Source organism: Bacillus rossius, chromosome 10 (assembly GCF_032445375.1).
Source record: "Bacillus rossius redtenbacheri isolate Brsri chromosome 10, Brsri_v3, whole genome shotgun sequence".
Classification (NCBI taxonomy): domain Eukaryota; kingdom Metazoa; phylum Arthropoda; class Insecta; order Phasmatodea; family Bacillidae; genus Bacillus; species Bacillus rossius.
In genome coordinates, this window is record NC_086337.1 from 21,351,246 (window position 1) to 21,372,858 (window position 21,613).

Below are 21,613 nucleotides of genomic sequence, written 5' to 3' on the forward strand. Positions count from 1 at the left end.
GGGTTTTAACTATTTACGCATTTATCGTAAAATGTTTCTGGGGTTCGAATGTAAAAGTCTTGCAAAGTTTCCGTGTCCGTTTCACAATGCAAGGCTTCTGTAGGGTAATACATTGGAGCGTCTGTAGCTATTCGAATACATTTATTCTGAATTCGCTGCAGCTTTAATAAATGTGTTTTCGCAGTGGTTGCCCAGACTGGGGCTGCGTACGTAATAATAGGGTGAATCAGTGTTTTGTAGAGCACAGTAAACCGTTCGTTACTGTGCCTCCACATCGCCTGCTCATTACTGGATATAGTGAGCTTAGTCTAACCTCAGTTTGAATTCTCTAGGCATCTATATGATGGTGCCAGAGAAGCTTCCTGTCCATGTGGACGCCTAGATATTTTACGACGTCCTTGTGTGGGATTTGTTCGCCAAACAAACGTATTTATGGCCTGTGTTCTACAGGTGGAAGATTTCCGCGAGTAAACACAATAGCTTCGGACATCGTTGTGTTCACTTTGCTAAGCCAGGTCGTACACCATTGCTAGCACACAGCTAATGCATCCGTTTTTTTCCCAGCCTAATTTAATCTAAGCTAATGCAGTCTGGTAGTGGCTAGGTGAAGTGTGTATGATCTGCTATACAGAAACGTGTCGTTTGCATAGCACATAGCAGCCTAACTTCACTAGGCGGTGTTCGGGGCGTGGCAAATCTCTAGAAGGCTATATATGTTAAATAGAACAGGGCCTAGAATACTGCCCTGTGGTACGCCTGCTCTTATTTGTTTGATGTCAGACATAGTTCTTTAAGTTGATACTGAAAACGTTCTGTCTTCTAGGTAGGACGCGACTAGCTTGGTATAGCAGACCAGGAAATTAGTTTGATATAGTTTGTATAGATTAGCCCCGCGTGATAAACTCTGTCGAAGGCTTTTTCTACGTCTAAAAACGTCGCAACTACATAATCTTTTACGTTGAAGGCGCTTGTTATCTCTTCAGTGAGGCGTATGAGTTGGTGCACTGTCAAGTGATTACTGCGAAAAATCGAATGGCCTAAGTGTACAGGCCTGCCCGATCCGCGGACGAATATTTTCACGTTCTGCGCGCATACTTTTCGTTGGTGATACTGCCGACGAGCGCGGGTTTGAATGGTAGTTTGATGATATGAATTGACAAACTGCTAGACTGTGTGTAATATAGTTACCCAAATAACACTAAAACAACAAAAATGAATTAAATAATAAATAACCATCTCTTTTAAAACTATAACGTGTCAGAACTGAGTGTTATTGTGCAAACAAAGACTAATTTTAGCAAAGATTATTGCACGAAGTAAGGAAGGTAGGGTTATATGAATAGTCAAAATAAGTTTTTATAGCAACTGATCTTGAGAAAATGATTTTTTTGTTTGTGTAGGCCTCAACTTTGACAGCTGAGTAAAGTTTATTTAAACAAAGGCACAGCATTTCAATAAGTGTTTTATTTTTTAATGAATTTCTGAATTATAACCTTGTCACAAATTTTTATGTAGGATACATACAGATGCAAGTTTATTATAAACTGAACTATTAGTATTAATGTTTATACGTTTCATTTAGAAAATAAATTTAGCTCATATTGTTACATGAATTAATATATCTGATACGCTTACTTGCGTTATTAAAATAACTTGCATTAACTTCGGAACAATTGTAACGTGTCCCAAATTTTCGGTTGTAAACGCAAACCAAATATTTTCATTTAATTATATTATTAATTGATGTCATGTTATGTTGATAGAACTAACAAAAAACGGCGAAATATAAATTCAAATTTTTGATATTCGTGCTTTATTGTTTGGCTATTTATTTTGGCAATTTTTCATAGTTTAAGCACTTATGAAAATATTTACATAAAATTCTTATAAATGTTTTTTGAGATTCTTTAATTATGTGTGATGATTCTGCTAATAGTTGTTGAGATAATTGAGGTAGATTACCGGTATTTTACCATTGGTTTTGTATTTTGTATTACGTTAGCTACTTTTAAAATACTTTTAAGTCATTTGGATGGTTGGTTAAGTTTTGTTAGCTTAATTTAAAACATTGTTTAATCGTGTGAATGGCTGGAGGGATAAGGTAATTTAATTTCGAACACTGTTCAATTATTTGAATGATTGGTTGTATACAATATTCATTTAAAATACTGTATATTGGTGTAAATGTTTGGGTAAGTTACGTTAGCCACATTAAAAATACTTAACGGCGTTCTTCGGGATAGGTGTTATTCAAAAAACCATTAAATGTTCTTAATGGAGAACCTTCTCTAGAAAATTAGCATTACTTGAAATAGGGATAACAATCTGCAGGTAGAGAAGTAAAGATTGTGTTAGGTAAGTTCCGGGAAGAGGAGTGGCAGATTTTGCATTTAAAACTGCAGAATAAAAAGTACGAATTTTTGAAAAATTTAAATATTTAAGCTTTGTGAAACGATTAATAACCATGCAACATTTTTAAATAATCAATATTAATATTACAAGAGTGACATATTTTTAATTATATAATCTTGATTTTTGAAATAAATGCTTTTTTTTTTCGGATGAGGTTGTACTAACCAGCGAAATGATTTTTTTTCCGTATCTAAACTACCGCGTTATTATTTTCCTGCCTAGTATTTTGTTAGTACAATATATAGTACACAATATATAGTGCACAAAATAATTTATTACGGTTGTGGCAAACAACAGTTAACTGGTGTCACTGCTACAAAAGTTTAACATTATTTAGCCAAACTTGTGTTGTGAATGTATTACACTGAAATAAATAATAAAATCACTTCAGGCTATATAAAAAAAGATTGTCAAAATTAAATGATATCGTAGCTTTCGTCCATTCGAAACCTAAATTGGGCGGAGACAAAACAAAATACAGAAAAAAACTTATTTTGTAATAAATGAGGCAATAAAATTAGTTATAGGTATCTAATTTCTTAATTTATTTACTTGAATGGAAATAAATTTGCCATTAGAATCATCATTTGTTGATAACCGCCGTTCTAACAAAATGTAAAACTCAGATTAACGTATATTTCCGTATACATAGCCTACTTTAGCAAAATATCTCCAGAGTGACGTCACAAATTGCTAGCCAGTGAAAGAGAAAGGTGCGCAAAAGGATACATATATAACTTCACGATGATTCACCCGTTATGTTCACAGTTGACAGAACAGAAGAACGAATGAATATCAAGCAATGATTTGTGTAACATTTTCTTAAGTGTTATGAGTACGTAATAAATATTCTCGCAGAAACTGTATGGTGTTATGTAGGCTGAAGTATCTATTTATTCGATTTTTTATTTATTAGAAAACAATTTGATCCGATTTCCGCATAGGTAGTTGAGAAGTGTAATTAGGATAATAAATTTTAAGCTCAATATTGTGCTAAAACAGATTAAGATAAATTGTAATTGGAACCGAATTAGGGGTTCATATGTAAAAATACAAATGTTTGTTAAGTGACACAATATTTCTGTAAACCTTTGTGTTCTGTACCATTACAAGAAGGAACAACCATATTTCTATACATTTGAGAATAATAACAGTAGTATTACAGAATTATTTTTATTTGGTTTCATATAGAACTTCTATAAGCACTCGAACTATGGTCAATGGACTGGGAATGTTTAGTTTAATGCCGATTATAATTTGTTGTGTTTGTTGCCAGCCAAACTTGTTTAACTATATGATAGAACCTTACACTTAGTACGTGTGGTTTCCAAGTGATGTTATGTTCTCTGGATTATGTAATTACAGTTTCCCTTATACGAATGTACCGAACAAAAATAAAGTGTTGTGGTGTATACCACCATTGAAATATAAGAAACCTCTTAGTTAACACTAGGAAAATAACAAATGCAAGTGACAAGTAGCTCATTTGACATTGAACAAGAGGATCGTTCCAAAGAGAGGTTGCACCCTCCTTCCTGAGCGAGCCTTTTGTGACGTTGCAAGTTGTTTCTTGTTTCATTACAAAGAAAAATTGAAAAAGTAAGCCATAAATTGCACCATTTTAAAACATATTTGCAACATTGCAAATAATTGCTTGAATATCTTTCACACTTGGGGTTGGCTAATGACTAAATTTCGAATAAAATTTTCTATTTACTCATTGATATAACGTTACGTTAACCATGCAAGCACATTTGTTGAAATGCAGCATGTACTTTGTATGGTGTACAATTAACAGCATCTTTCATGTACTTTATTTTAATAATTCTTGGGAATTTTTTTTCCAGAACTAATTGATATGTTCTCGCCCCTTAAATACAGGTAACGAGATGCTGGCCCGTTACCATCACATGCAAGGTCTCAATAGTATATAAACAACATTATTCTAATGTATTGTTATTGTGGTGACTAGCGAATGAATGCAGCAGATTCCAACTCTTCAGAATTGTTTCCAGTAGACGCAGCGTCGCACTGCGTGGCTGCGACTGGTTGATAATCGCTGGCTCCTCTGTGACATTGTGGGCATTGGTGAATCAAGCTTGTCGTGAATGTCAGTGCGCTTGCAAACTGACTCCCCTGCTGCAGCTCATACACCGGTCGTCACTGGATTCTGATGTACTTTGTAATAATTAAGATAGTTTCTGAACCAGAACAGTTGATAAGCTACGGTCCTGAATCAAAAAAGGTAAATTTAAAATGTGTCGTAACTTTATCTTTGAGCCTCATTTAGAAAATGTTAACATACTCACCTTTCATTGTTAGGTACATATTTTTTTACACAATCCCGCATAACCCTGCAAGTTATAAAAATTCTTCCAATGTATGAATTTCCCAATTACATACATATTGATAATGCCGAATGTGGACTTTATATATATATACACATGCATACTTACACATATATGTATAAAAATTGAAAGAAAATGTTTGCTTCAATGTCTCCCCTATAAATAATAAATGAATTACCTATATGATTAAATATCCGTGTTCTTAGTGGATATAACTAGGAAAATCTGCATAATTTGTATGTATTTTGGTAGTTATTAAAAAAGTACAATTAAACTTACAATATTATGAATTGTCATACCTCTAATGTTAAATTTTACTCTTGTACAGATAGCACACTGTATCTAAGTAACATAATTAAGATGTCACAGATATAATAATTAATACTTACTAATTTTATTCGACAATGTGTTTCCGATTCATTTGACTTCTTGCAAATGGGTTATAAATTAAGTATAACTCCAGAGACGTACCAAATTAGGTTACCTTGAGAAACTCATGACGTCAGCGTGTATGGTTTATGTGTTAGGGAAAATTTATTCAAATACTGTGTATTAAAAAAGTGCATGACATGGTATATTATTGTTTTATTTTGAAACAATTAACCCCAATTATTGCGAACACCATGGTAATATGCTTAAAAAATGTGTGAACTCTGGAGTGTATGAGAAGTTATTTCCAGGCCGGCCGTCGAATCGTCCGGTTTTAGGATCGAGTATAAATGACAGAACTTCGACTATCATCCCTTTTCTACGTGTGTCTAAAGCCAACCAGGAGCGTGGAGAAACCCCCCTGAAAAGCCTGACTCGAATGACAATTGAAATGTTTTCCTAACTTAAATTAAACTAAGCTAAAGTGTGTGGGAAAGGGGCCAATTTAAGGTAGGACCTAGGCGTGTCTCAGGGCAAACCCTATACACTAGAATAAATACCAATTATTTAAGTTAAATACAAAGCGTCATATCTTGCGTTTAGGACCTTGTAGTTGGATTTTTATATTTCAGTTTTAAACGGAGAAATAAAATGGTTTTTTCAGGGCCTGTAATGGCCGGGTAAATTTATTGCCTGCAAGGATAACTGGGCGCGCGATCTTGTTGCTGTCCGTCGGCATTAAAAGTGTCGGCCCAGACAAAAATTATGATTAGTATATTTTGTTAAGAAACGTTACAGCTTTCATTTGGTACATGGCTGATATTCGGCCAATACTTGGTATGAGTCCTGGAGTCGTTTTTATAAAATGAAAGTTTTTGAAATATGTACCTTTTTTGACCTTATATATTTTAAAGAACACTATTAATAAATACTAATTTTTTTAGTTAAATACAAAGCGTCATATCTTGCGTTTAGGACCTTGTAGTTGGATTTTTATATTTCAGTTTTAAACGGAGAAATAAAATGGCTTTTTCAGGTCCTGTAATGGGCGGGTGAAGCTATTGCCTGCAAGGAAAACAGAGCACGCGATCTTGTTGCTGTCCGTCGGCATTAAAAGTGTCGGCCCAGACAAAAATTCTGAAAAGTATATTTTGTTAAGAAATGTTACAGCTTTCATTTGGTACATGGCTGATGTTCGGCCAATACTTGGTATGAGTCCTGGAGTCGTTTTAATATAATGCAAGTTTTTGAAATATGTACTTTTTTTGTATTTAAATAATTTAAAGAATACTATTAATAAATACTATTTTTTTTTGTTAAATACAAAGCGTCATATCTTGCGTTTAGGACCTTGTAGTTGGATTTTTTTATTTCAGTTTTAAACTGAGAAATAAAATGGTTTTTTCAGGTCCTTTAATGGGCGGGTGAAGCTATTGCCTGCAAGTAAAACAGGGCGCGAGATCTTGTTGCTGTCCGTCGGCATTAAAAGTGTCGGCCCAGACAAAAATTCTGAAAAGTATATTTTGTTAAGAAATGTTACAGCTTTCATTTGGTACATGGCTGATGTTCGGCCAATACTTAGTGTGAGTCCTGGAGTCGTTTTAATATAATGCAAGTTTTTGAAATATGTACTTTTTTTGAATTTAAATAATTTTAAGAATACTATTAATAAATACTATTTTTTTGTTAAATACAAAGCGTCATATCTTGGGTTTAGGACTTTGTAGTTAGATTTATATATTTCAGTTTTAAATGGAGAAATAAAATGGTTTTTTTCAGGGCCTGTAATGGGCGGGTAAATCTATTGCCTGCAAGGAAAACTGGGCGCGCGATCCTGTTGCTGTCCGTCGGCATTAAAAGTGTCGGCCCAGACAAAAATTCTGAAAACTATTATCTGTTAAGAAATGTTACAGCTTTCATTTGGTACATGGCTGATATTTGGCCAATACTTGGTATGAGTCCAGGAGTTGTTATAATATAATACCATTTTTTGAAATATATATCATATTTGACTTTTAAATAATTTTAACATTGCGTATAAAAATTCACTTTTTTTTAATATTATTAACTAGCCTTACGTTTTGCCTTTATGACTTCGTAGTTGTATTTTGGCTTACATTTTGTCTATTTTATGTTTGGGTAAATGTTTTTGAAACGCGAAAACTGTCATGGCCGAAATGTATGTGTGCGTCTGTTGCTGTTGCTGTCCAAATGCATAATTTTGACTCCGGTATATTAGAGTCATTCTGAGAGTATACCTCGTGCCAGTTCTCCTTCTGTAGCAGGTTATTGAAAAGAGTAATTTTATCATCATTAAATTTTCTTATATTGTAAGTTGTAAACAACTTTTTAATTTTGATATTACTATCTAAAATAGATTTTTCTAGTGCAATGATTTGGGCATCATGATCAGACAGGGCTGTTACATAGTTTAGAGATGTGTAGTGTATGTGATTTATGTTTGTTATGATGTTATCTAGGGTGCTTCTATTTGAGTAGGTTATTCTAGTGGGTTCAGAAATTGAGCATTTTAAGTTAAATTGTAGGAGGAGGTTCTTGAAAGTGTCTGTTTTATTATTACTTTCACTCATATTAATATTAAAGTCTCCACAGATTATTTGATATCTGCTCTGTTTCCTTGTCATAACTAAGATTTTTTCAATACTTGTGAAAAAATTTTTTAAGTTAGAGGTAATAGGTGATCTATAAACTACAATAATACAAGATTTTAGATGAGGTAGTATTACACAACCTGCCTCGATAACCTTATCCTGGCACCAGTTTTCCAGTTTTAAGACTTTGAAGGCTGTGTTGTTTTTTACATAGATGCAGACTCCACCCCCACTAACTTTATCTCTACAATAGCTTGTTGCAAGTACATATTTATCGAAATGACAACAGGAAATCTCTTCCTGTTTTAACCAATGCTCTGATAAACATAGAATGTCAGGTTGCAGCAAGTATAGAATATTTTCAAGTTCAATTTTTTTATTTCTCAAACTGCGCATGTTTTGGTGCATGATAGTAAATTTTTCAGATAAACTTGGCGTGGAAGCATTTGAGAGTTTAGAGTTTCGTATGGTGTGATTTTGAGGTTGGTTAACTTTAACTTTAAATGCAAGGGGTGTGCATTTATTTTCCTTTAAAAGATTTAATCTAAAAAAGGTGGCTTCATGTTTTTATTTTTATTTCCAAGTAGCCATTTATCAAGAAAAGTAGATTTTTTATTGTTGGGTTGTAGTTGGGGACTATGATTGACTGTTTTATTTTTAACAAGGTTTTTTCCACTTGCTAACCAGTGTTCTAAGAAAGTGGGTTTATCATGCTGATGTTGTTTAACCATTTTAAAAATACTGCAAATTTTGGATGCTACATAAGATTTCCCAGTTCTATTGAGATGTTGTCCATGAGTAGTGTGCATGTCTCGACTAACATCAGTTACATCAATAAAATTTACATTTGTGTAAAGCATGCAAACACCCTTGATTTTACTATTAGTTGTTTTGATTGCTTGGTTAACACAAGAGTTTGGGACCAAATCGTGCCTGTGAGGTAAACTTACGACCACTACTGTTTTCTCCTTTAGCGATTCCAGGCTTTCTTCAAGTAGATGCACCGCTCGGTCTCCTTGATCCCTTGCCACGTCGTTAGAACCTCCTATAATCACCACACTGTTATATGTTTGTAGGCATTTGGGGTCTTCTTTTAAACACCGAAGAACTTCTTGTTGTGGAGCTCCTGGTTTTGCAAATCCTACTGCATTTATGTCTTGATCTTGCGACTTGATTTCACTTGCTAATCCTTTAGCATGGCTGTCTCCCAGCACTAAGAGATTATTCTTTGTCTTAGTTTCTTGTTTTCTTGTTTTAACATTGTTAACACTGTTCCTTGAATCTTGTTCAGGTTTTTGAAGAGGCAAAATTTTAATATTTTTTGTCCTTTGTATTTTAGTTTCTCTAAACATAGTATTTTGGCATATTTGATCAGGTTGAAGAGGTATGATAATCCTCAACCCTTATATCTGTCAATGAAGGAAATGAATTGAGCTTTCAGCTTGGTGACCTCTAGATCATTACAAAAAAATGAAGGGCTATAAAATGCTAATGATATAATGACAGAATGTATGGGTGAAGTAACGTAAGCACTCTGAGAAAACCAACTAACCACTGCAATGTTTGCTATGTTCCCCACTATCAAAAGATCCATTAATGACTATGCTGAGAATCAAACCCAGATCACTTTGGTGACGGAAAAGTGAGCACTTAAACACAGAGATCCAATGTTTGCCTCTAATGACCACATTTATAAGATCACAAACCAAATGCTTTTTACCTTTTCCCCCATTAATTTAATTACCTTACCTTTACAGATCGTGAGCAGTATACTAGTATACTGACTGAAGTCTTTGAAATTAAGGGCTTCTTATGTGTAGGAATGTTTGCAATTTTTGAAACAGCCTCATCAGGATTTTATTATTCTACTACTGTTAAAAGTCTCTTCTCTACAAATTTGCTTTGTTCTCTGTTACTAATTATTATTAATGTAGGGCATCCTCCATTAATTTCATACCTTTAGTGAACATATTATATTTTATAATATTTTTATTCCCCTCGCTGGTTCTGTATGTTCAACTACAGCTGATTCAGTTGTGTCTTTATATTTTTAATTATTTATTTGTTTATTTATTTCCATAGTTTTCCATGGCAAACAATGCAAAACTTCAATGGCGTTTATCCAAAAATTGGAAGTAAATCATATTTTGAAGGTTTGCTATGTAACAAATCATTATTTAAAAATTTATTGTAATGTTTAAATTCAAGAAAAGTTTTCTGATGTATGTTCTGAGGAAAAGAAACATTTACGGAAGCTTACTGTAACACCAAAAATGAAGTATGATGTTACTGATATCATTTGTGTATGATATAATTATTATGTAGTGTTAAATGTGCATTTGCAGTGCTAATAATTGATCCCGTTCACGTACAAGCATAAGTGTGATAACTAAAATTAAGTATGACGATTTAAGAGTTAAATGTTATGTTTAATCTCTTTCCTTAACTGTTTGATGAATATTTTAAGTGCAAATGTGCAGTTTGTAGTTCTTATGTTAGATCTAATTCATATTATACAGGCTAATGTGCATTGTTTTATTAAGAATAGTGTTGTAACTAACTGTCAGATTAAATTGTTTTGTTCCAAAATAGAGCAATGCTCTTTGGAACATTGCAGAAAATAAAATTTTAAGAATTACAAAGTCTAGCACAAATATTAATGTAAATCAGCTCCAAGACTTAGTTGTAAATGTGAAATTAGGCCTATGTAATTACAATCTTCTAGCATTAAAGGTCTAGTAAGCCTACCTACATTTGTATGTTAAATAATCCAAGTTCATGAACATTTAAACAAATTGCTACAAATATTTGAGTTCAATGAACTGATTCAAATAATAAATTATAGGTTGAAAGATAATCTAGTAATGAAGCCAATAGTATTATTAATTAAAATCTTGTCTGTAATCTCAGAAGTCAGAGAAGTTGAACCCTCATGCAAAACCCAGAGCTGGTTGGCAATAATTTTTTTATTTATTAATCATTTTTGGGATTTTTTTAATCAAAGATTGATTAATTTACATTGATTGATACCAAACATATACAAGAACTTCAGAATACAGATTTTCCTTCATATCGCTATATTGTTATTTAAAAAAAAATATTTTCTTTAGTTGATAATACACTTGACGTCATCCGGGCCTGCGGCCCCCTTTCGAATCCGATATGCCACCGCCCAAACACCTCCATCCTCTGTTCATATTCAAACCTCCCGCCAGCGAGTGCGTGCGTGTGTTGGTAGCCCGGCAAGAGGGCGCTTAGCTGCAGTGTGCCGCACCCCTATTTATAATTAATATTATTGTAACCTTTCCTTTTCGCCCCTAAAATAGTGTCATGACGATTCAGTAAGTGAGTGCCTTTTGTTTTATTAATATGTTATATATTTGTAATAAAGTACGTGCAAGCACGGCCACGAACGCTCCCTAGCGGGCGACGACGGAACCAACACATAACTTTATTCAAACTATATTTTATCACATAAGTAATTATTACAGACGGTCTGGTCATGGATGTGTATCTAGTAATTTTATTTAAAGAGCGCCATGTTTCCTGCTGCAAGCCCTTGTCTCACCCCAGTCTCCTTCTACAGACGGCCGAGAGCGGACGTCTCTGCAGACACCCCGAGGACATCACCGTTGTCTCTCCAATAAGTAGTTCTGTTCAGTTAATTAATTCAAATCGTTTTCTCTTCACCCTCAGGGTCTCTCTTGATCGGTGGGGCTGTTTAATTAGTGATTTATATACTCTCCGGAGTTTTTAACCACCCGTGTTCTAAGTAAAGGCTTGAGGCGACCACGTGTGTGGTCCGCCTCCTCAACTAAACCGATTTGTGCCTCAGGCGTTTTTTAACAGTATCACGGAAGGATTGTATGATGGCATGTAACGTGTAAGTAAATAAAACCAACTTAATTGAACCACGTGTCTTTGTGTTCGGGGGGGCCACGTGGGTCCTTAACCAGTCAGCGGCGTGTGGGACGCCCTAAGAGCCCACTGAGGTGAACTATAAGCGTGCCCGACGCTGAGAGCGGGCTTAGTTAGGGACAGGTGTTGCGTTAAAAATCAGGAGGGCTAATATCTCGCTTCACACGGGCCACGTAATGCCCTGAGCAAGAGTATCAAGCCGGGTCCACGTGCCCACTCACGTGGTGGCGCCCACTATTTCCACCAATAATTCAAATCGTAACACCGGTACGCCCTTACACTTATTGGAATTGGCTCTAGAATATAATAATGAATAATCTGTACTTGTCTATAATTGGTTTTTTTTTTAATATAAGTGTAAACAGTAGTGTTTTTTTTAATGGTTGTTGGCTAGTGTTATGTATGTATGTGCACTATATGCAAATGGTAGTTCTGATAGTATATGTTCATAATAACTAATATACTGATATCAGAATAGCTCAAAATTGGTCTATATTGTACATATATGAATACTTTATAAGATATGTATTGAAATATTATTTGAGTTAAGGAAAATTGTTACTGTAGAGTGTAGATGATTGATTGATTATTGAAAAAAAAATTCCTTGTGACAACCATTAATAATTTTTACTGCTTTTTATTAATCCTTCATAAAAATTCACAAGTCACCATGGTTACCATCTTCCAGCCACAAAACAAATATTATCAGCGATTTTAAAATACACCAATAAATATTATCAGTGATTTTAAAATACACCAATAAATATTATCAGTGATTTTAAAATACATCAAATAAACTCTCTCGCTGCATTCATGAAATAATTGCTTATTTACATTGGCCAGCCAAAGAGTAGATAAAAAAAAGCTGTTCTCCACAAGCCTGAAACAAAAAAGAAATCAAAGTTAAATGATTAGATTGTACTAAAGAGAAATGAAACTGATAAATAAATGTATCAAAGAAAAACGTTATGCGTATCAGAATGATAAATTACTTTCAAAACCATTTTAGTTAGAATTTTGATACATTCACAAATACTTTTGGTAAATTCTCATTTATGTACTACAATTAACATTTTTCTTTGTCCTTTCAAACAGATATTTTTTTCCAAATACTTTTTGACAAATACTCATTTATGTGAAAAAAAATTATATGCAAAACATAATTCTATTTGATGCTTCAACAACTTTTGAGTTGTAAAATTAAGCTCTTGTGCCCATTATTGCAGAAAAACTAGGTATTTAACAATCCAAGTAACTAAACAATTTTAGAAGTATGTTTCTCAGGGCCTCGAGTGAAGTATTTGCTTGTTATTAGCTTAAGCAAATCTAGGCTTTGATTCAAGCAAAATGTTTAGAAGTTGAATTTGTTTCATGTAATGCATGTCACATGTATCTAATCAAAGTCTTCGGGGAGAGTATTAGTAGGTAGGTTACCAAAATTTGTAAGATTCTATATGTATCCTATATGCTCATATTTTAGTCGTATCAACAAAATGCCTACACGAGAATAGATGTCAGCATGTTATTTTGCAGCAGTCGATGGCATTACTTCATAGTACAGTTGTGAAATCACTACAAAATGTGTCGGATTTACATTGCAATGATTTACAATTATTATCGATAATCGCATAACTGCAGAGTTCAGAGGGAGTTAGAAAATTAAAATATACCACACATTGTATTTTTTGTTTCTTAATAATATTAGTTTATATTCCTACAAAGATGGATTCAGAAATTTCCTAGAGTAACAACTTTTCCACACAAACCAAATTTGATAAATACATAGTAATTCTTAGTACTACGTACTTCGCCAAATAAATTATTTTTAAAGTCTAGGTAAACTTACCTAAAGAATTGCTTACACCATTTTACAGTAGTTATGAAGAAGTTACCTTTCCCTAACCATTTTCGTGATTTAACAGCACTTATGTAACTAACCTAACCAAGTATTGCAACTGTGAACTACAGTATAACCCTGTAATTGTTTTCAAGTGAGAATGAAGAAATAACATAAGCAGTCGATGGAAATTTAGCCTATCCAGTGTTTTAACGTTTTACCAATGGACTCAAGTAAATATAATGTTAAAAACCATTGATCAGTACCCTTGATCCTTGAATTTTCTTAACCAATCCAACAATGATACAACTTCGTTGCTCATCAATAAAGTAAATCAATCATCAATACAGTCAACGTCTTCGATTACACTGCGCTAATTCCCAAAGATATTTAAAAAAATTAAATAAATGGTTTAACAGTAGTTTAATGTTCAAGCAGGTAAGTATAAACAATACAAAGTTTGTAAAATCATGTGAATGGTTGGTTAGCTAAATTTAAAAAAAGGTAATTTTCTTTTGTTGATGCTTATCCATAAATTAAATTATACAATTCTGAAAATACCTTTTCAGACACTAAAAATCTTCCTCTATTAAAACTGTAAACAGCTTTTCTTAATTCCTACTGGTTTTCAAGAAATCACATTTTGCAGGTCACACTAGATAGCCTATGCAGTAAAGCAGCTGTCGCCATTTTTTCCTCTAATTGCATTGTAGATCCTGTGGTTTTCCATATATATAAGAATGTATATATTTTTTATTTGAATATTATAACCCAATGAAACGTAAATAAATGTTTTAAAAAAGTTACGAGTCTCTAATGTGTATCCAAACCAAACGCCAACCCTTGACAGGGATTTTTTTACAGCAGTATGGAGGCGCAAAGCATAGATTAGTTACCTGCAATACCACGTAACCTGACGTATAAAAGGAATCATTTGTTACAAAATGAAAATTTATTTTATATGTCAGGTTATGTGTTGTCTCACGTAAAAAATCAGAATTTTGCACCTATAAACTGCTAAAAATATCGCTCTCAAGGACTGATGCTTTGGGTTTGTAATGCACAATAAGGAGTACCATAACTTTTTTAATGTTATAATTTACGTTACTGCATTGCAATATCCAAATAAAAAATATACAATTTGTGTATGAAAAACAACAAGATCTGCAACTCAATTAAATAACATGGTGACAGGCCCTTTACTGCACAGGTAATGTAATATAACCTATAAACAGTGATTTCTCAAAAACAAGTCTGAATTTAGAAAAACTTTTTTTAGAGTAAATACAGGTACATATTTAGAGATTTAAAAAAATTAATAAGAGTCCAAAGTTTATTTTGCATACAAAACGCAACGTGAGATAATAACCTAAAAAATCACTGTAAATGCATATTGGTTGGTTAAATTAGGTTAGTAACATCCAACCGTTCAATTGATTTTACAGAATTTTTAATTGGCGCCATCGTAAGCTAACCAAATGTAAATTCCACTGTACTTAGAATCACTGTACGTATATTGTTACTAACCTAACAAATTTCACTGTATTTTTAATCCAGCTAACCCATGGGCAGTATCTCAATATTACAGATTTGTAATAAATAATCCTAACCTATCCACATGTTAAACATGATAAACTACTTGCAGTATCAAACAACCCTCATAGAGAATAATAATTTTAAACATGTCAGGAAGTAAAAAACACTTTAGGAATTTATAATTTTTCCTGCAATACCCCAAATTATATTAAGTGCACTCACCTGAATGTAATTCAGCTCTGCTAACAATTATTTCAAAATATTTTTACTTAAATGCGGTTAACTGCTACACACCAGCAGAAAACATTTATTATGATTTTATACGTTGTGCGCTCATGAACATAAGATGAAATCTCCACACGCTACCTAAAATTTAAATAATAAGCCTATAGTGTACAAAAATTTGTATAAGAAATGATTACTTGCCAAGAATAACACAAGCAAGGTTAACTTGTAAACTGACAAAACTAATCTCCTAACAAATCAAACAGAAATAGCTCAATAACTTACCTGAAAATCTCATAATTAGTAACAGGGCAATATTAGTGTACATGCGTTTTACTCTTAAAAAATATAAAATAACATTAGTCTACAATTCTTTGATCAATAATGCAATGTTTGTTTTGAACGTACAGATAAAAAAAAAATTTAAAAAAAAACCGAACATGACCGACCCAGCCCGAAGGGCATGTCGATCTAAGGGGGTGAATCTTCGGCTGTCCGCGGGTTTACTGCTGGGGAAGACTACAATGTACAAAAGTTGAGGTACATCCCGATGAAGCCCGAAGGGTTAACCTTCGGCCATCTTCGGAAGTTGGTTTTCTTTTGAAAAACGCGCGGCAATGTTAAATAGATTGTAAATATTGCGCACGATAACAATGAAATAGAGAATTTGTTTAAAGAATGTGTAAGAAATGTGTCTCAGCAGGTAACGACGGCGAGGTCAAGCGCCGAGAATTTTTTTCATTTTTTTATTTTTTTTGACCAGTTATTCCCAACAAACTTTAATGTAATGGCATTGCATTGTTGGTGCCTTCTTTATCTACTGGCAACAACTGTTACATTGCCGGTACTTTCTTTATGTTTGTATCTTAATCCAGTCTTTCTTAATTTATTACATTTGCTGTCATATTGACAAATTATTGTCGACTTAAAAATTAGTTTGAAGGCCCTTAAAAACTATTGACTGTAAGACATTGGTTAATATTACATTAAATCACAGCACTCAATCAATCAATCAATCCATTTCTTCCCGTTTATTGCTGTTATATTTATTTCTGGAAGTTGATTTTAAAACATCTAATTTTTTTTCCCCGCTTGATATGCGACAGTGGGGTTCACACTAGGAGGGGATTGTGAAATGAGCAGTGCGAGAGTGTTCTGCTTGTAGACTGCCACAGGTGCATTTAATTAATTAATTTAATACAATGATATTTCTCTTTGTATCTATAGCATGTTACCTTAATGTTTCATTTTCCTGTGGTGGCAAATACAAAATCAGCTACATGCATTTACACCTGCTGTCACCCGGTCCTCTGTGGAAGGCCCGGGGAATACCTGACGGGCTGTACGGGTGTTGTAATGATGATGATGATGTCCGGAGGGCGCCAGGATATCTTGGAAAGCTAGGCCGTTGTTGGTCGTGGGTCCATTGCTCCAGCGTGCCCCGTCTATATCTTAATTGTAACATTTTAAACTTTCTATGTAATCAATATGGGATTTATAATGTTTGTAGGCCTATCAATTCCTAACTCAATGAAAAATGTATGTACATACTTATAAAATTGTGATATAATAATTTGGTTAGCATTTTTAATTAATTTTTATGTATTTACTGGTTATAATAAAAAACTTTAAAATGTTCTCCTGTAAACTTAGATAAATGGACATAGTACCCTTTCCCTATGGGGTACAGAATTGTTTAAATTGAAGAAAGTTATTTAAGCCCAATTTTAAAGTTAAAACTAATAACTTTGAATTGTATTTGTGTGTGTACATATTCTAATGTTTAATGGCTGATTCATGTATGTTACGCAGGAACTGTTTTGTTTGTTATTGAGTATATGTACTTACTGTCATTATTCTGAGCATTTTCCTGCTTAAGTTTTGTTCGAGGAATAACCAATAGAATATTACCAGGTTACATTTACAGGAATCAAGTACATTTAAAGAGAATAGGAGTTACTAGCCATATAGCATTTAAAGCAGAAAATTTTAATGTATCAGCTGATATTTGGGTTGCTGGGAAAGAATTGGATACATGTATGCATGTTATTGCATCAAACAGTTTATTTCAGAGATACCAGAACGTACTACACTTCAACTAACTATGTTTAACATCTAGGCACACTGAAGTTATATAACTTGTGATAACACAAATTCTGTTGGTCAAAATAACAAATAATTTTTTTTTTTTTTGCACAAATTACAAGATTCTGTTTCTCACCATAAAAGTAATTTTTCACATAGATGGATACTGAGGTTCAACACAATTGTGTGCTTTAGTGTAGGTTGACTTGCAGAGTGTCATCTGGTCGTAGAATGTAAAGAGGAAATATTACTCTGTAATATCTGTTTTGGTAATGCTCAGTACAGAAATAATACATTTATTTATGTGAAAGTTAGAGCCCACAGTTTCATCACAAATATATTAATGGAAATAAACATAAATATTGAGTAATTTTTAAAGTTGTCGTATTTTTTTATTCATAACAGCCCTGCCCAAAAGAACCCTATCCATGTCCATTTCTTTCAGCCTATACCGGTACCTCATAAAAGTTGACATGTTACATTAAAATATATATGTGCAGTTCATATAGAAATTTTTTTATGTACTGTGCATGAATAGAATAATGAAATATTGAATATTTTAAGCCTAGGGGCATAGCCGGGGGGGGGGGGGGGGGAAAGGGGGTTAGGGGTTCAACCGCCCCCCCCCCCCCCCCTTAGCACCAAATCATTAATTAATTTCTTATTCATCACTCAAACAAATTTCATATTAAAATTAATAAAATTTTTACCATTAAAATATTTAAATTTAAGAACCGAAAACTGCTAAAATAGCACTATTTTACACCTTAAAATCCAAATTTTTCCGGGGGAGGACCCCCAGACACCCACTTTAATACAGGGGGGCCATGTTTCTTAACACCCCCCATACACAAATCCTGGCTACGCCACTGGTTAAGCCTAAATCTTTTTTTATGATTCAAATATTACACTTTCTTTCTTGTAACTTACCTACCAATAACTATCAATGTGTTTGAAAATATACCTATCATGTTATTGTTATTATTATTATTATTATTGCTGCAAGTGGGCACAGAAGTACCCGGTGGCAAGCATTCACTCTACTTTCCCCGCACTCTTCTTCTGAACTGGTCCACACTCCTCCTCCAGCCTATTCCATTCCCCTACCGTCCTCACTGTACAATCATTTATTATGAATATGTAGCAAAAAAATCTTTATACTATTTTTCTCTCCATCCAAATTTCATAAGTTTTTTTCATTGAAATATAAGGTTGTAAAAACATACTCTTTGATTTTTAAATAATACCTACAACCAGTTTTATTTCAACTTTCTAAGTTACTATCCTTAAGTGGCAATGAAATAACATTCTAAATCCAGTAAAAAAGGCACAGTTATGAGGATTGATAAAAATAATTCCTAATTTTCATGTGGTGTCCAAGGAATCGCATGTATAAGCAGATGTTCTAATTTTTTCTCATGCCTGCAACAAACGGAAAATAATTCTTCATTTCCATGGCGCGTCCAAGGAATTTAACGTATAGGCTAAGCTAATATTGTAGTTTCTTCACATGCTTGCAACAAACAGAAGCAATTTACAAGTAGGTACTGAGGATGTAGTGAATTGCTCAAATAAAGGGCACTCTGGAGACCAAGTGTTAAAGAGAAACTGAATAAAAAAGATATTATTTACAGCAACATAATACACACCCAATGGTCAACATATTTCACACGTTAAAAATTTGTATTCTTTGATAATCTCGATAATTTTGGTATCTTATATAAATATACATTTATCTTTTATCTATTCACACATTTCATTATGAAGTCATCAACACAGCAGCGTTCAAGTATTTACGACTACATTCTTAGTTAGGTCGAAAATATGGTCTCAGGGCGGGTTCTACCACATGGCTGCAGGCAGGAGTGCGTCGTTAATTTAACTTACCTGGGCTGTTCAGGCCACCCAGGACGCCTTGTATTAATTATGAATTAATTAATTTGTACTCTTGCAATTGGGCTTCCACCCGGTGGCAAGGATAACTCCCTCTCAACTCCCTGAGCCTCCTCCTTAAGTCCCTCCCTCCCTTCCCCTTTAATACTCACTCCTCAAGCTCACTCCACTCTCGTCCCGTTCTCACCAGCAATGAAAAGGAAACAGACTGAGTAAAAACTATGGCACTTTATTGACGTATCATACACACGCTTGTCCAACCAATGGCCGAGTCTGTTGTCGAACCGTCGTTTCACGTTAAGTCTATCACTCTGCACGGACAGGCTAGAGATAATAAATTCATCTTCACCTGCTGAGGCACCTAGTATGAATAACCTAACTGTTGCAATCCATTCGTAAATGTTTCACAGACAACTTCCATCTCCACATACCCAACGATGTTTTCCATTTTATTTTCTATACATTCCTTAAATTAATTCTCTATCTTACTGTTCTTATATGCCATGTTTACAATCTAATTCTAAATACCACGCGTTTTGCCAAAATAAAAACAAACTCCCGAAGATGGCCGAAGGTTAACTCTTCGGGCTTCATCGGGATGTTCCTCAACTTTTGTACAATGTAGGCTTCCCTTTACTGCTGTTCTGTTTAATTAATTAACCTACCTGTGCACATGCGCGAAAGCAATGACAGAATCTAATGAAGCGAGAAGCCGAGAAAAAGCAGTCCAGAACTTTCGTTGCCGTGGCCTTCATATTCTAATTATTTTGAAGTTCGGTCGAGTGATCAAAATAACCTTATTGTGAAGTGCTTGTAGTGTGGTGCTGAGAACAATAAGATGATCCGAACGAACGAACATTTAATTATTTTGTAGTGTAAACTAATTACTCAATGTAATTTAAGACCTAATCTAAAAAATTTCAGTTTAAATAAACATATATCTTTACTTAACACAATATGTTTTATTAGCTTTTAATTATAACAATATTACATATCACATTTTTAGTTTTTCACAAAGTAACTGTTAAAGTAACTTACAGTTACTTTTCTCAGAACTGTAACTGGTTTATTTTCAGTAGTGTAACTTGTAGTTGTAACAGGGTTACATTTCCAATAGAGTATTTGTAACTGTAACTGAGTTACTTTTTAAAAGTAACTTTCCGGTCCCTGGCCAAATGTCCTAGTGGATTACTCTGGGCCCCACAACCCAAGCAACAGCATTCAGTTAGTTCCAAACTAGCCTGGCATCCTCCCAGATATAATAAACAATTTAACACCAGAAACACCACTACATACACTTTCGGTTTTGGCCACGAAAACACACGTGATTGAGGGAGGGTGGGGGGGGGAAACCAATACAATGTTGTACTCTTTTATGCATTGCTCAAAATACCTAGAATGCATTGATGTTGTGGAGCGATGTTACATAGTGGCCTCAGAGGTTTTTGAGGGCAAAGAATTTTAATGTCAACTTATTAAATCCTGTAGCAGTAAAGCTCATATTAGTATAAACTCTACTGAAAAAAACACCCATGCAATTCAAATGTAAATCAGTGCCAATATGCAAATAGCATACCAGTGTATTGTATAATTACGCATAATAATTCGTCTACAGATCAATTAGGATATTGTTTGTAATTAAATTAATATCAACCAATTAATACCCACAAGGGAAACAGCAATGTGAGACTTAATTAATGCTTTACAATACAGAATACACAAAAGGTTTCTATTGCAAAATTTGAATGTATTTAAGGCAACGAAATCAGTTATATTGGAGAATGCTGCCTAACCTCACAGTTTACACACAACAAACCCAAATTAAATACAACTTTACAAGTATAAGATAGAATATAACTTTAGAACTAATTTGTACTGCATACAGACCTAGTGTACCTAAAAGTACTAACTCTTGTGTGTAATCCAGTATATAAGCATTGTGGCTGTAGTTGTTGGGGAAGAGGTCAGGACCGTAGTGGGCAGAACATGAATCTCTGTGGACCTTCCACTTATTTGTTAAGGATGTGCCTTAGTCTGGGGAGTCATGAGCTTAACTCAAAAACTGTTCGGTTCCATACACATGCTATTTATTTCCATTTGCATGGATGCCCTGTACAACTTAGGTTACTGCACTCTTTCAAGCATCGAACTGGAGTCCTCCAGCAGGAACGACCCAAGTGTAGTATATCCTGAGGCAATCACGTAAGCAACTAGCTATACTCGTTATAACTATCATTCTACTCAAAAAATAAATCTTATGCACATTTCGTTACATTTATCATTATTCCAGTTCTGTTTAAAACATAACTCTCTCTGCACATGTCAAACTGTCAGTCGTCACGGTAAAAATGCAAGTGACCTCTCATTGTCCAAACGTG

The 21,613-nt window shown here is 33.9% G+C and overlaps 2 long non-coding RNA genes across 2 annotated transcripts; one reads left to right on the forward strand and one right to left on the reverse strand.

The window, feature by feature from the left end:
• Positions 1–581: 581 nt before the first annotated feature.
• LOC134535826 (uncharacterized) lies at positions 582–5,335 on the forward strand. Its single transcript, XR_010075713.1, has 2 exons — positions 582–3,287; positions 4,428–5,335. It is a non-coding gene; the product is annotated as an uncharacterized LOC134535826 (long non-coding RNA).
• A 6,945-nt stretch (positions 5,336–12,280) lies between these two features.
• On the reverse strand, positions 12,281–17,930 carry LOC134535828 (uncharacterized). The gene is made up of 2 exons (XR_010075714.1): positions 15,543–17,930; positions 12,281–12,539 (listed from the first exon to the last, which is right to left on the reverse strand). It is a non-coding gene; the product is annotated as an uncharacterized LOC134535828 (long non-coding RNA).
• Positions 17,931–21,613: the final 3,683 nt, after the last annotated feature.